The following is a 16,325-nucleotide window of genomic DNA, read 5'->3' as shown; positions in this document are numbered from 1 at the left end:
AAGGACTTAAAACATTTGATTTCAAGATTTACTATAAGCTACAACCATCAGGATAGTTTGGAATTGACAAAAGGATAGACAAATAAATCAGTGGAACAGAACAGAAAATAGACTCATGCTTATACGTTCAATTTCTTTTTTTTTTTTTTTAATTTTTTTTTAACATTTATTTATTTTTGAGACAGAGAGAGACAGAGCATGAACAGGGGAGGGGCAGAGAGAGAGGGAGACCCAGAACCGGAAGCAGGCTCCAGGCTCCAAGCCATCAGCCCAGAGCCCGACGCGGGGCTCGAACTCACGGACTCACAGACTGTGAGATCGTGACCTGAGCTGAAGTCGGACGCTTAACCACTGAGCCACCCAGGCGCCCCCAATTTATTTTCAATAAAAGTTGAAAAGCAATTAAATGGAGAAAGTTTTTCCGGAAATATAATTACACAATTGGGCATTAATCCATGCCTTGAACCATATACAAAAGCTAACCTGAAATAGACTATCTACTAGTAAAAATCTAAAACCTATAAAACTTCTACAGGAAAACAAGAGAAAATCTTTGTGACCTTGGGTTTGGCAAAGATTTCCTAGGATACAAAAAGCATGAGCCACAAAGAAAAAATACTTGACAAATTGGACTTCATAAATATTAAATAGTCTTCTCTTTGAAAGACACTGTAAGAAAATGAAAAGACAGGCCACGGACTAAGATGATATTTACAAAACACATATCTGATAAAGGCTACTGAGAATACACAAAGGACACTCATAACCCAATAAGAATATGATCCAATTAAAATGATTTGAACAGGCATTTTTATCAAAGGAGCTATATAGACAGCAAATAGGCCTATGAACGGATGCCCAACACCATTAGGGAAATGCAAATTAAAACCATAGTGAGAAACCACTACAAACTTATACAATGACTACAGTTTTAGACAGCTAATCATTCTAGGAGCTGGTGAGGTTGCAGTTTAACTAGCCCTTTCATTCACTGCTGGTGGGAATATATGTATAATGGTGTAGACATTTTGGAAAACAATTGATCAGCTTGTTATAAAGTTAAACATGTACTTACCAGATGACCAGCAACCCTACTCCTACGGTTTTTACCTATGAGAGATGATACTACATATCTATACCAAAGCCGATACCTGAACATTTATAACTTTATTCATAATTGCCAAACACTAGAAACAATCCAGATATTCTTCTGTGAATGGATAAACTATGGTATAATCAGACAATGGAATACTTACTACCCAGTAATAAAAAGGAATCAACTACTGATAAATGCAAAAGCAGTCATCTAAGTGAAAGAAGCCTCCAGGACTAGAGGTATGGGTGAAGGATTTACTATGAAGAGGCATAAGAAACTTTCAAAATTTTCTATCTTTTGATTTTAGTGGTAGTTATAGGACATACATTTTTAATCAATGCATAGAACTGTACACCTAAAAAGTGTAAATTTTGGGGTGCCTGGGTGGCTCAGTTGATTAAGCGTCTGACTTTGGCTCAGGTCATGGTCTTGTGGTCAGTGGGTTCAAGCCCCACATCGGGCTCTGTGCTAACTGCTCAGAGCCTGGAGCCTGTTTTTGGATTCTATGTCTCCCTCTCTCTTTGCCCCCCCCCTGCTCACACACTCTCTCAAAAATAAACATTAAAAAAATTCAAAAAGTTTAAATTTTACTGTATGTAAATTTTACCTCAATAAATCTGACAAAGTTTTAAAAATTGGGTAAAGTATCATTAAATTATATTTTCCCTAGAATCCAAGTCCTCTGAATTACTTTCAATGGAGAGTTGATGTCAGAGTTTTTCCACACTTTGTCAGCCACTGGGTGACCAGGAGCCTTAGTAATATTTTTAAGAGTGCTCCAGTATTGTCTCTGGGATTTTTTCCCCAAGTTGCTGGTGTTCATTCTGTGTTTTGATGCTGACATTTTTTTTTTTTTTTTATCTTACTGAAAGATGTCAACAAAAGGTTTGCGGAGAACAGACAGGTCTCATTTTTGGTGGCATCTTGGACCACTGCAATGCTTCTCCATTTTAGTCAACAAACCATTTAATGACAATTTGAATGAGGGCTAACATCTAAGTTTGTGCATGGGCAGACAACAATGTCATGGCTGCCACCTGGATAACAGCAATTATAAGAATCTGTCAGCTTCAGAAGTATTAAAATGTGAAAAATGTTCATCTTCAAATTGGTAAGGCACATTATTACTGGAAAAAGTGTACATAGAGAAGTTGGACTCCAAAAGTCCTTTTGGTGGGAATGCAAACTGGTACAGCCACTCTGGAAAACAGTATAGAGGTTCCTCAAAAAATTAAAAATAGAACTGCCCTACGGCCCCACAATTGCACTGTGAGGTATTTATCCAAGGGATACAGGAGTGGTGTTTCAAAGGGGCACATGCACCCCAATGTTTATAGCAGTGCTATCAATAATAGTCAAAGTATGGAAAAAGCCCAAGTGTCCATGGACTGATGAATGGATAAAGATGTGGTTTATACATACAATGGAATACTACTTGGCAACGAGAAAGAATGAAATCTTGCCATTTGTAACAATATGAATGGAACTAGAATATATTATGCTAAGTGAAATAAGTCAGAAAAAGAAATCATATGACTTAACTCATATGTGGAATTTAAGATACAAAACAGATGAACATAAAGGAGGGGAAGCAAAAATATAAAAAAGAGGGAGACAAACCATAAGAGACTCTTAAATACAGAGAACGAAATGAGGTTTGCTGGTGGGGTGTTGGGTGGGGGGAAGGGCTAAAGGGGTGAGGGGCAGTAAGGAGGGCACTTGCTGGGATGAGCACTGGGTGTTATATGTAAGTGATGAATCACTATATTCCTAAAATCATTATTATGTTAACTAACTTGGATTTAAATTTAAAAAGAAAAAAAGTCTTTTCGAAAATCTTGTGGAGGGGCGCCTGGGTGGCGCAGTCGGTTAAGCGTCCGACTTCAGCCAGGTCACGATCTCGCGGTCCGTGAGTTCGAGCCCCGCGTCAGGCTCTGGGCTGATGGCTCGGAGCCTGGAGCCTGTTTCCGATGATTCTGTGTCTCCCTCTCTCTCTGCCCCTCGCCCGTTCATGCTCTGTCTCTCTCTGTCCCAAAAATAAATAAAAAAAAAAAAAAAAAAAAAAAAAAACGAGAAAAAAAAAAAATAAAAAAAAAAAAAAAAAAAAAGAAAATCTTGTGGAGGACAGTGACATGATGGAATATTTTAAATTAATCTTTACTTTTTTTGCCCCAGAGAACCACACTCTGAGTTATATTATTGTGAACCACAATTACTTTAGGTAATGTGTATATAGGATACAAAATCCGAAATGCAAAACAGAATACAGTAAAAAGTAAGTAGGATACAAAATCCGAAATGCAAACAGAATACAGTAAAAAGTAAGTTTCCCTCCAATGTCTGGGACTCAGACACCAAGTTCCCCACCTAAGAGAGAACCATTATTAAGGCCCCTTATGTCAGAACTATTTGAGGAAGGTCACTCTGGCAACAAGGCAGAGCCAGGAGAAGTAGGAGGAACAAAATGTTGTTTGTCAACTAAAATCAAGGACAATAGTTGAGGGTCAATAGAGTCATGTATTGAGTACATACCTATGAAGGTATATCATTGAGTATTGTATTTAGCTACAAATATAAGCAATCTGAAAAACAGTGACCTAAGACAAAGGTTTATATTTTTCTAATATAAAACAAGATCTGGGGTGGGCATTTCAGGGCTGATTGTAGTTGTTCCATGTTATTAATGCTCAGGCCTCTTCCATATTTCTGTTCTAGTATCCTTGGAAGGTTGCTTCTATCTTCAAGGTTGCATTAAAGTTGTAAAATGGCCTGTGCTGCTCCAGCCATCACATCCATATACCAAAGGAGAAGAAAAAAGGAAGGGCAAAAGTGCATATGCTTGCTTTTGCCCATATATTCTAATTCATATCGACTCTCTGCTCTTCTCCTGCTTGATCTACTCTGTTTCAGCAGGCTGGCTTATGTGGTCTACGTCAGAGACCACCTTGTCCTTGGCTTCCTAAATGGGTCCAGCCAACAGGGTTCCATGACAGGAGATAGAGTATGAGAAAAGAATGAGCTCAGGATATTTTCCTCTGACTCCCTTCCTACAGTCACATCTGGCTGGCTGTATCTCTCTACCTTAAGGTCATTGTTTTCAGGGAAGTCTGCCCTACCTCTCTCCTTACCAGTTCAGAGATGATAGCAGCTCAGTTTATTCTAATCTCATACTCCTATGCTGTTCTTCATGATTTCCATACATTCTGCCAACACCTTTAGCAATAGTCCCGATCCATAGAAAACCTCCCCAAGTTATTCTAATTCCAGTGTGCCATCTGTTTCTTTGTTGGGACCCTGAATGATATAAATCACAGGTCAGCTGAGTTAGCCCCTTTTAAGAAGACTTCTTGAAAAGTTCACCCAACAATTTTTACTTACAATTAGAAATTAGTCAGATGGCCATAGTGACATAGGGAGGTAGGGATATACAGGAAGCTTACTGTTGGCTTGGGGGAGGGCAGTAATTAGTAATGAAGAAGGAAGATTGGATACTGAGTGGGCAGCTAGAGGTCTCTGTCACAGGAGGAAATATAAGGAAAAATAAAGATGTCTTGTGAGAAACAATATTAATTTGTAACTAACCAGACTGAGGAGAGAAATATATCAACTGTCATTGGATTTCTAGGAATAGTCACATTTTAAATTTCACTGTCAAATTCATAAGCCTCTGCCTTTGAAGTTCCCAACCGCTGAAACTTTTATTTTTGTTTTGTTTTGTTTTGAAAGAGTGAACATGTGAGCTGGGGAGAGGGGCAGAGGGAGAATATGTTAGGCAGGTTCCATGATCAGTGCAGAGCCTGATTCCACGACTGTGGGATCATGACCTGAGCTGAAAACAAGAGTCTGGCACCCAAATGACTGAGCCAACCAGGCACCCCTGAAGGTTTTTGTTTTATTTTTATTATTTTAGTTTTTAAAATGTTTCTTTTTGAAACAGAGAGAGTGAGTTGGGGAGGGGGCAGAGAGAGAGGAGACATAGAATCCTAAGCAGGCTCCACATTGTCAGCACAGAGCCCAATGCAGGGCTCAAACTCAGACTGTGAGATCATGACCTGAGCCAAAATCAAGAGTTAGATACTTACCAACTGAGCCACCCAGGTGCCCCTAAGTATGTTTCCAACCCATGTCATAGAGTCCCTTGTAGAATTTGATTAAAAACAGAACTTTTTCTCTGAAAATATGTGCATAAATTATAAACACAATTATTCAACTCTTTTTTTTCTGTATGTAGATCCCATGTAACAAATTCTTTCTTGCTCTACCCCTCTCTATATATGCAGCTTAGTCATGTCCTACAGCTAAACTCCCTAAGTTTGAATCCTGGTTCCACTATGTGCCAGCTGTGTGTCCTTGTGCAAGTTAGCTGTTAGCTAGCCTCTTTGTTTCCTCCTCCATAAAGAGGGTGTGGTGGCCATGAAAATACACTTGGCAGACCTTCTAGTCCCTGGAGTATGATTGGCTGAGGGCCCCAGCTGCTGCACTTTGGAATCTATCATGGCATCTGTTATAAGGCCATATCTCTCATGGGCTTCCCTCTAGCAATGACTGAAAAATGGCAGGAACAGTAAGTGGATCCATTCCTGGGAGATTTGGGACTTCTTTGTCAGCCAGTATCAGCTCAAAGACACCCCCAACAGCTTTGCTAAACCTTACAAAGACTTCTGTGAAGTCTAAAACCCTTTGGCCCACCTTCCCTCTTTCTTTTTCACCCAAGGTTAGACTTGGACTATGGTTTAATGACTCTCCCAGCCTTTACCAGCTCTATCCCACCCCACCCCTATTTTGTTTTACACAGGCATTTTCTTAAAAGAATTCTTGCACATTTATTCTGGTCCTGGCATCTTCTTCTTGGTGGACACAAACTGGGAAGAACAGTACCTACCTCATCTAGTTGTTGAGAAGATGAATAAGTTAATTCATTTAATGTGTTTATAACAGTGCTTGACAAATAGTAATAACTCACTGCATTTTAGTTACTATGTTAAAGACAGACCACACCTTACATTTCTAGCAGTATAGCAAATTAGCTAAGTCCCAAAAACCTTCCATTATAAAATCCCATAAAAGTATTATGAAATATAGAAAATAGTCTTCTAAATATATAGCTGAGCTTATAATAAAATAATATAAACCCTAGGGGCAAAAACGAAGCAATGTAAACACCAGACCAGTGGCCTTGAGTTCACACTACATCTGTCCCCAGAGGGCTTGATGAAGCTTTTGCATGTAAAGCTGAGAACTGTCAAAGAGCTACTAAACCTTCAGAAAAAGGATGGAAACTAAAAACAAAGTCAAACCATCAACAAAGAGGGATATCAAGGAAGCTTATCTGTCTTCGCTTGTATCTGGATAAGGGGGGAAAGATCTCCCAAGGCCCCTGCAATCCCTAACAGCAGAGTTTGGCATTTATATGACCCTCATGACTGAGAACTCCCAACCTGATAATATCTGTGACAAAATTAATACAAGTCCTCTCCAGAGGGACAAACCCTCAGGTAAGGATTCTCAGGGTGCCGTTCAATATAGCCCTAAGATAAACTCACTATCCAAAAATCACAGAACAAACAAGGAAATAATCCACCATGAGTTGCAATATGAAGAGAATTCTATTCAAAACAATTTAATACACTTATTTTAAACATATTTTATAATCTCTGGCTGTTAGATATATTAATAATAAAGGGACTTTTTAAAAGCATGAGGAAATATTGGGATTCTCGAAAGGAACCAAAAGTTTTAAAGACTCTCTTAGCTGAGGTTTTCTAGAAAGCAGTACCTGAGGCAAGGATTCGGGTGCTGATACTGTACTTTGTCCAGGAGATAAAGCCCACTGAGGTGAAGGCAAGAAATAAAAGAGGAAGCAGGGTCAAGAAACATGTGAAGCAATGTGATATAATGCAGCACAGGGCTGGCCACTGTTTTTTGAGAAGCCATGAAGAGACGGTCACTTGGCAGACGCTTTGCTGTGTATCCTTGTGCAAGGACTTTTCTGGAGAGTTTCCAAAAAGAAACACCACCTCCCGTTGGAAGGAAAGATTTTATCTGACCAGCTCCTTCCTGTTTCCTATTTCCCATTGCTCAAATTCCTCTCCATGGAGAGCTAACCCACAAGTGTTGCATCATTCATTCATTCTTTTTTTTTTTTTAAGATTATATTTTTACACGATCTCTACACCCAACGTGGGGTTCAAACTCACAACCGCAAGATCAAGAGTCACATGCTCCACTGACTGAACCAGCCAGGTGCACCAGAATTATTCATCCTTTGATGCCACTCAGGAAACTAGATCCTCTGTCTAGAAGTAGAGGGGCAACTTGGTGCAGATACCACTGGTATGTTCAATGTGAGGTACATGTAATTCCAAGCCTCTGGCCAGACCAGGGAGTTTAGCAAAGGTAGCAGAATGCCTGTGCACTCCAGTGACTTACTGGTAGTTGGAAGAACTTTGAAAGCAAGTGAGGCAGTGCGACTCTAAGGTGGTGAACAAGGTTTGTGTCTGATGTGGAATGAGAAATAGAGTCATTGAAATTAAGAAACACTTCCCAACGGATACAGAGCATGCTAGATCCAGACGAAGCTAAAATTGTAGATTTTAGAAAGAGATAATCTAAAAAGTTACATGTCTGTGTTATATTCTGGATAACGAAGCCAAAGAGATGGAGAAGGCAGGAAAGGGAGAGAGACCTGGAGGACAAAGTAAAAGGTCCGATTACTACCCAATAGGAATTTTGCAAGGTGCGATTAGAGAGAAGGAGCAAGGATTACATTAAGAAGGTGAATCCTTGCATTCAGTTTCAATGTGAGATTTTTGATGTCTAAGGATAGCTTTTACATACAGAAAAGGTTATTTTCATTTATTTGGGTTTGATTTTTAAAACCTATTAAAATTGTAAATTTAAAAGCCTAGTTTGTCTAACCCCCTGAATTTAGCTTATACATTTTATTAAACTATTTTAAATCTGGTAAGCTTCATATAAAATAGAAGTACTTTTCATGGAAACTTGAACTTAAACTGGACAGAGTACTTAAGGGAATTTGATTTTGATTAATGTTAAATAAACTTGAGTTTAACAGACTGATTACCTTTAAATACTTTAAATAATATTTATAAATTTTATATGTTCATTTTCTTTGAGAACTTAGAATGCCTGCACTCAACAAACCCATGACCCACTAGGTTAATCTTTCCCACATTATTAAGCAACTCTTTAATACATGTTCTCTTAACCACTCCACACTGTTTATAAATGGAGTCACTTCCTCTTATGCCATTCAACTTCAATCAAGCATTTAATTTGGAATCACAGGCCAATTTGTCATATACTTTAGTATGCCAGATTCAATTATAGTTTACAAGTATTTTAAATACCAGATTATTTTGTTGAAATGTAACACAAAATAATTAATGCCATGAGTTTGATATACTTTATAGTTTCTATATTTATAATTTCTGCACATTTCTGGAGTTATGAGACACAATCCACTAAGCTTTACAGTGACTTTAGATTCATGATGAGAATAATGGTCACCTGAGGTAAGTTGGAGTCACTTATTGGACAGACACATTTGGTACAGGGATGCCAAGCCTGGAGCTACCTATGCCCAGTGTGATTCTTCCTGCATCACAGATTGACATACTGAGTCCAGTTTTAGTAATCTTGAAATTAAAGGAGACCTTCAGTCTATATCCTTCAGGTTGGATTGTTACCTCATGTTTCAAATACACAATCATACAATATTTTTTGTAAACTTTCCATTTTAATTACCTGATTTGATCATCTAAATTCCAGAACCTCCAACCAGGCTGCAGATGATTTTGTTCACTCATCTCGTTACTATCTAACTAAACTCTGTATTTTCATTTTTTTTCCTATGCCTTTGGGGCACAAGGTTTTGGTAGAGTCCAGGCATGTTCTGCTTATTTTATTTGGCTCTATGATCACAACAATCTCAAAAGGCATAAATAAAGTACATACAGATGTAGACACATTGAGGTGCAGAAGAACAACACAAAGAGAACATCTCAGAACAACCAGAGATTTCTGAGCCAATAGAATTCCTGTAAACATGGTGAATGTTCCTAAAACACATTGGACTTTCTGCAAGAAGTGTGGCAAGAATCAACCCCACAGTGACATGGTACAAGATTAGCAGGATTCTCCATATGCCCAGAGAAAGCAGCATTATGAAAGGAACAGAGCAGCTATGGTGGGCAGACTAAGGCCATTTTCCAGAAACAAGTGAAAGCCACAAAGAAAATTATGCTGAGGTTTGAATACATTAAGCCCAACTGCAGGTCTAAGATAATTCTGCTACTAAGAGATGCAAGGATTTTGAAATGAGAGGATTTAAGAAGAGAAAGGGTCAGGGCACCTGAGTGGCTCAGTCGGTTGAGCGTCCAACTCTTAATTTCGGCTCAGGTCATGGTCGCTGGGTCATGTCATGGGATTGAGCACTGCATCAGGTTCTGCATTGAGGTGCTGAGCATGGAGCCTGCTTGAGATTCTCTCCCTCTGTCCTTCCCCTTCCCCACTTGCACACTTTCTCTCAAAAACTAAAAAACAGAACAAAACAAAACAAAACAAAACAAAAAAAAGAAGGGCAAGAGGTCAGGCCTAAACTCTTTTTTATTGTGAAGATAAAAAAAAAAATCTTGAGATTATGTTAAAAAAGCAATGGAAAAATTACTAAAGTAGAATGATAGGTTTCTAATCAACATCACTTGAATATTATCTTTGCTCAAAGTAATAATGCTGAAAGTAATAATGAACCTATAATTTTATACGAGTCTGAATTTTATTCAGAAATGGGGAAATCAAAGTCATTTTTAGAAAGAAAAAACTAAATTCAATTATGGAAAAACATTGCTGAACTACTCTGTGAAATCTCTTGCCATTTGCTATCTAAAACTCAGGAATAAAAAAGATTTGCATAACAGTATACTTTTCAATCTCAATATCCAAATTTATTATCCAAATCTAGGAACCAAAAGATTCAGATGGTGAAGAAAATTTATACTAAAGGAAGAAGAAATTAATCCACAAAGAAGTGAGGCTCAAGAACAAATGATGGTTGAGGAAATTGATAAACATATGGGTAAATTGAAGTAATCATTGGTTGTATAAAGTAATAATTATTTTTAGAGGTATACAAAAGTGTAACTAGAATATATACTGAGAATATGTAAAGTAGGCTAGATGATGGGAATGGAAAAGTTCAAGGTTGCTGCAGAGAGCAGGAGTTTAGGAATACTGATTGATATTCCACCCATATCCTCTCTGCCTACCCAAGTTCATGGATAGCTGTTGGAGACCGTTTTTAAGCACATCTCTTCTATGCCTGATGTCTTTATCCTGCACCACAGACCTTTCTCTGACTTAAGCAGGTATTAATCTGGAAGTTCAGAGATAACTTTCAACCAGTGAGGGAGTCGGTAGATAAATTTTTATCTCCTAGCAGGATAATTCTAAGTTTCATTTGGTTGTTCAGAGGGTTTGAGCTCCTCTTACCCACAAAAATAACCTTTTTGCGAGTATTTTCCCCATACTGTCTTTTCTCTTTTCCTGCCTCACTTTCCATTCCCTCTTTTGTCTTCCTCATGTCACTTCCCAAATGCTTGTAGCACAAGTTCTGTTCTCAAGGGCAACTTTTAGGAGAATCCAACCTAAGATGTTGGTTAGCTTTAGAATGTATGCTTGTTACATTTTAAGAGAAATTACAGAAATGATACAAATAGAATGTGTAACTTCCAAACAAATGTAGGTGAAAAAAAGGAAATTTAAAAACACTTTTAATAAGTTGATAAAGATAGAAAAGGGATGGGGGTGGGGAGAGAAACAGGATATAAAAGAGAAAATATCATTTCTTAGAATCTAAGCTGACATAACCTGTAAAATACACCTAGGTTTTACACGCTGCTAAGAAATAAAAAAAGCTGCTAATTACAACATCAATTGAGAGTATTCTAATTTCAAAGATGTTAAAATATGGGGAAAATGTGTGTTTTATAATTGACGAAATCTGGTAGTGCAAAACTACCACAAGATGAAAGGGCTAAAACCATTTAAAAGATCGTATTGTCTAATTAGATATTTTTAAAAATTAGCTGTAGGCAGTTGATAAGAGACATACTTCAGGAATAAAGAATACAAAGGTCACACCAAAAATAACTGAAAAAGATAATACCAGGAAAATACTAGCCAAAACAAAGCTGGTATAGGTATCTCAAAATGAGACAAAGACTATATCTCTAAAAAACGCCCTTTGCTTTGAGGGTCACTTTATAATGATCAAATTTCAATTCATGAAGAAGATAGGATGTTCCCAAATATTATATACCTGAAACATAGGTTCAAAATATGCAATGCAAAAAATCTAGAGAACTACAAGGAAAAATATCATCTACAATAGAAGGGGATTTTTCATATAACATAGTTTTGACAGATTAAGAAAAGTTAATAAATGTTCAGAAGATGTTAAAAATGTAACAACTGTGATATAATGAGCATATATTGAGCCCTATCCCCCAAATTAATAAAAATTTTACTCAAACTCAAATGGAACATTTATGAAAATTAGTCACATATTAGGCCACAAATCTCCAAAAGCTAAAAGAATCAATATCATATAGATTACATTATCTGACTATAGTACAATTAGGTTAGAAAGGAATAACAAAAAGACTATATAAAAATATTTGGAAGCTTAAAAACCATGCTGTGAAGCAGTCTGGGCCAAAGACAATATTTTAAGGGGGGTTAGGAAATATTTCAGCTGAATAATAATGAAAATCTACATATCAAAACTCATGGGGTACAGCTAAAGCAGGACCTTTAGAGAAACTTGGTCTCATATTCTTAAAGAAGTCTGACAATTTGAGTTAATCATCCAACTCAAGAAATTAGAGAACAGAGTCCATAGTAATTAAATGGGGGTTAATAAAGATAAGACCAGCAATTAGTTATGCTAGATTGAATTATTGGTTTCTGTTGTTCATTCTCTTATACTAGGATTATATATCCACACCCTTTACACACAATGGGAGAATACTACAACATTACCAGGCAGAATATACTTCCTTGCCCCCATTGAAAAGGGGCTTCACCATCAATTTGCTTTAGCCAAAGGAATGTTAGTAAAGTTGACACAACATTTTCCCCTATTCTTAAACATGTTTGCCCAACTTAGTTTTATTTCTTGTATGCCTGCAATTCACCATGAGAAGAACATGCCCAGGCAGCTTCTGGTCCAAGGAGAAGACTTGAATAGAACCTGCAACTTGGAGACTGAATTGCAGTCTAGTCCAGGTTTGTGCAGCTGACTCATACACTCTTTAGTAAGAAATAAATGTTTGTTTTTTAAAAGCTGAGTTTTATGTGTTATGAAGGACTATTGCAGCAATAAGTAATTCACTTATAAAACAAAAGATACAGCAGAGCATTATCAAACCTAAAATATGATCTTCTGAAAAGACAACTATCCCAAGCTTTTGCCAAACATAATGGAAGGTTGAGGGTGGGGGATGAGATGGGGACAGGGGGAAAGAGAGGAAGGAACAAATGATCAAAATGATGAATAGAAAAGGAAATGTAACCACAGATATATCAGAGAAGTTTGAAATGAAAGAATACCATGAACAATTTTATGCCAACAAGTTTGAAGACTTAGACAATGCCCTAGAAAAGCAATTCATCCATATCAACTAAAAGAAAACATAATACCTGAAGCTAACGTAACACTGTATGTTAACTAACTTGGATAGGGGGAAGAGTATGGGGACAGAGGGGGGAAAGAGAGGAAGAAACAAAGAAAAGAGAGAGAGGGAGAGAAGAGGGGCAAGAGAGGGGGAAGGAGGGAGAGAAAGGGAAGGAAGAATAGAAAATCTGAATAGACTTATAACTACTCTCTAAATGAACCAGTAATTTAGACTTCTGATGGAGTAGATGATGGGATAAATACATTTTCCCCTATTCTTAAAATACAACTAAAACCCCTGAACATTAAATATAAAGCAAACATAAGACTCTGAAAGGTGAAAGAGAAGGAGTGCATGTGTGTATTTGTGTGTGTGTGCACGCATCTCTCACAGATTTGAAGCTAAATACTCTAGAAACCAAAAAACCAATGGGTACAGACAAAAAGAAAAAGAGTCCCAATATCATGCCTTCTGTAGCCACAGAACCAGGAAAGGGGCAGCCTAGCAAGAAGAACTTTTAGTCAATAATCACTCTACCCCAGTCAAACATTACAGAAAAAACTGTGGCCTCACCACACCCATGCTAGCAAAACCTGAATGGGGAGTCTTTCCAGGCATAAAAAATCCCCCTCCCTACCATATTGTTGTCAGGAGAGGCTTAGTGGAGAGTTGGGGCTTTCAACACTGCTCAATAGTAATGAAGCCACCCTTTACCATGGGGTCAGTGGAGACCATTTGGGAAACACCCATAAAGCAATCAGGGAGGGGCGTCTAGGTGGCTCAGTTGGTTGGGCGTCCGACTTCAGCTCAGGTCATGATCTCACAGTTTGTGAGTTTGAGCCCCACGTCAGGCTCTGTGCTGACAGCTCAAAGCCTGAAGCCTGCTTCGGATTCTATGTCTCCCTCTCTCTCTCTGCCCTTCCCCCACTCACACTCTGTCTGTCTCTCACAAATAAACATTAAAAAAAAAAAAAAAAAAAAGCAATCAGGGAGACCTGATAGGGAGCCAGAACTCCCATCTCTGCCTAACAGTACAAGGAACCCTCTCTCTCAAGTGTTAATGGAGGCCAAATGGGAAACCTGGACTTCTACCCCCACATGGCAGTAAAAAGATGGCATTCCCCTTCCCCTACAAGAGCATTTTCAGAGGGAAACCAGCTAGAACAGAAGGTCTGAACAAGATCCAGATTCTGACCCAAAACCCAGTATGTCAAAGTTACAGTAAAAAATCACTCATATGAAGAACCAAGATCTCAAACTGAATGAAAAAAGACAATAAATGTGATGCCAGAATGACAGAGTTGTTAGAGTTCTTGACAATCTTAAAGTAGTCATTGTAAAGATGAATCATCAAAAACAAAAAGAAAAACAAAACAACCCGGTTAAAAAATGTACAAAAGGCTTGAATAGACATTTCTCCAAAGAAGATATATGAATGGCCAAAAGCACATGAAAAAGATGCTCCACATCACTAATCATTAGAGAAATGTAAATCAAAACCACAATGAGATATCACCTCAAACCCACTAGGATGGTTACTATAAAAAAAAAAACAACACATAAAAAAAAAACCAAGTTGCAAGGTGTGAAAATATTAGGATCCTTGTGCACTGTTGACAGAAATACAAAACAGTACAACTGCTATTGAAAACATTATGGTGGTTCTTCAAAAAAAAATTAAAGATAGAATTACCATATGATCCGGCAATTCTACTTTTGGATACATGTTTCAAAGAATTGAAAGCAGGATCTCAAAGATATATTTGTACACCCAGGTTTATAGCAGCATTATTCATAACTGCCAAGAAGTGTAAGCAACCCAAGTGTCCATTGACAGATGAATGGATAAGCAAAAGGTGATAAACACACACAACAGAATATTATCCAGCCTTAAAAAGGAAGGAAATTCTGACACACGCTCTAACAGATGAAACTTGTGGACATTATGCTATGTGAAATCAGCCAGTAACAACAACAAAACAAGTTCTATATGCTTCCACTCATATGAGGTATCTAGAGTTGTCAAAATCATAGACACAGAAATTAGAATGGTGGTTGCCTGGAACTAGGGGAGGGGGTAAGGGAGAGTTAGTCCTTAATGAGTAGAAAACTTCAGTTTTGCAAGATAAAAAGTGTTCTGGAGATGAATGGTAGTGATATTTGTATAAAAATATGAATGTACTTATTATTACTGAACTGTACACTTAAAAATAGTTAACATGGGGGCGCCTGGGTGGCTCAGTCGGTTAAGCGTCTGACTTTGGCTCAGGTCATGATCTCACAGCTTGTGAGTTCGAGCCCCTGTGTTGACATCAAGCTCTGTGCTGACAGCTCAGAGCCTGGAGCCTGCTATGGATTCTGTGTCCCTCTCGCTCAGCCCCTCACCCGCTCATGCTCTAAGAATAAGTAAAACATTAAAAAATAAAAAAATGTTAACATGGTGTATTTTATGCTTTATGTACTTTACCAAAATGAAAAATGAGAAAAGCCAGAAGAAGAAAAAAGGGTCAATGAACAATCATGAATATCTCTGAAACAAATGGAAAAAGTTTTGTCAAAGAAATAGAAGATACAAAGAAAAATCAAATGGAAATTTTAGAACTGAAAAATAAAGAAGTTAAATAAAAAATTCAAGAAGTGGGCCTGAGAGCAAAATAGGGGAAGGGGGGATTAAGGAAAAAATCATGAACTTTAAGGTAGAATAATAAAATTATGCAATCTGAACAGAGAATAGACTGAAACTAATGAACAGTGCCTCAGACTTGTGGGACTATGCAAAAAAAAAAATTTATTTTATATATATATATATATATAACATTTCTATCACTGGTGTCCCAAAAGGAGAGGATAAAATGAAGCTAGAAACATGTGAAAAAATATTGGCTGAAAAAATCTCCAAATTTGGCAAAAGACATAAAGCTACAGATTCAAAAAATTGAGCAAACTTAAACAGACAAACCCAAATGGACAGAAATCCACACCAAGACAACTAAAAGAAAACTAAAGACAAGAAAAACTAAAGAGAAAGAAAAAAAAAAAAAACTTTGAAAGCAGCAAGAGAGAAAGATACTTACCTATAGGGGAAGAACAATTTGAATGATACATTCTCATTAACAACTATGGAAGCCAGCAGGAAGTAGCACAATATTTTTCAAGTATAAAAAAAACAAACAGTTAATAGGAATCCTATATCCAGCAAAAATATTTTTCAGGAGGGGAAATCAAGACATCCTTAAATGAAGGAAATTAAGTTTGTCATCAAACAGATCTACCCAAAAGAAAGCTAAAGGGAGTTTTCTAAACAGAAAGCAAATGGTAAAAGAACTATTGGAGCATCAGGAAGGAGGAAAAAATAAAAATGTGAATAAATATAATACATTCTCCCTCGATTTTTCTAAATTATTTGAAGTAAAAATTACAACATTGTTTGATAGAGTTCTAAATGTATATAGAAAAAATATTTAAGACAATTTGTTATAGGGGCGCCTGGGTGGCTCTGTTGGTTAAGCATCCAACTTCGGCTCAGGTCATGA

The 16,325-nt window shown here is 37.4% G+C and overlaps 1 pseudogene; it reads left to right on the top strand.

The window, feature by feature from the left end:
* The first annotated feature begins 9,164 nt into the window (after positions 1-9,164).
* Positions 9,165-9,474, top strand: LOC125938172 (60S ribosomal protein L36a-like; annotated as a pseudogene).
* The last annotated feature ends 6,851 nt before the right edge of the window (positions 9,475-16,325 follow it).

The sequence above is a fragment of the Panthera uncia genome (genome assembly GCF_023721935.1).
Source record: "Panthera uncia isolate 11264 chromosome B2 unlocalized genomic scaffold, Puncia_PCG_1.0 HiC_scaffold_24, whole genome shotgun sequence".
NCBI lineage: Eukaryota > Metazoa > Chordata > Mammalia > Carnivora > Felidae > Panthera > Panthera uncia.
Note: the sequence above shows the minus strand (reverse complement) of the source record. Positions and strands in the feature narration are given on the sequence as shown.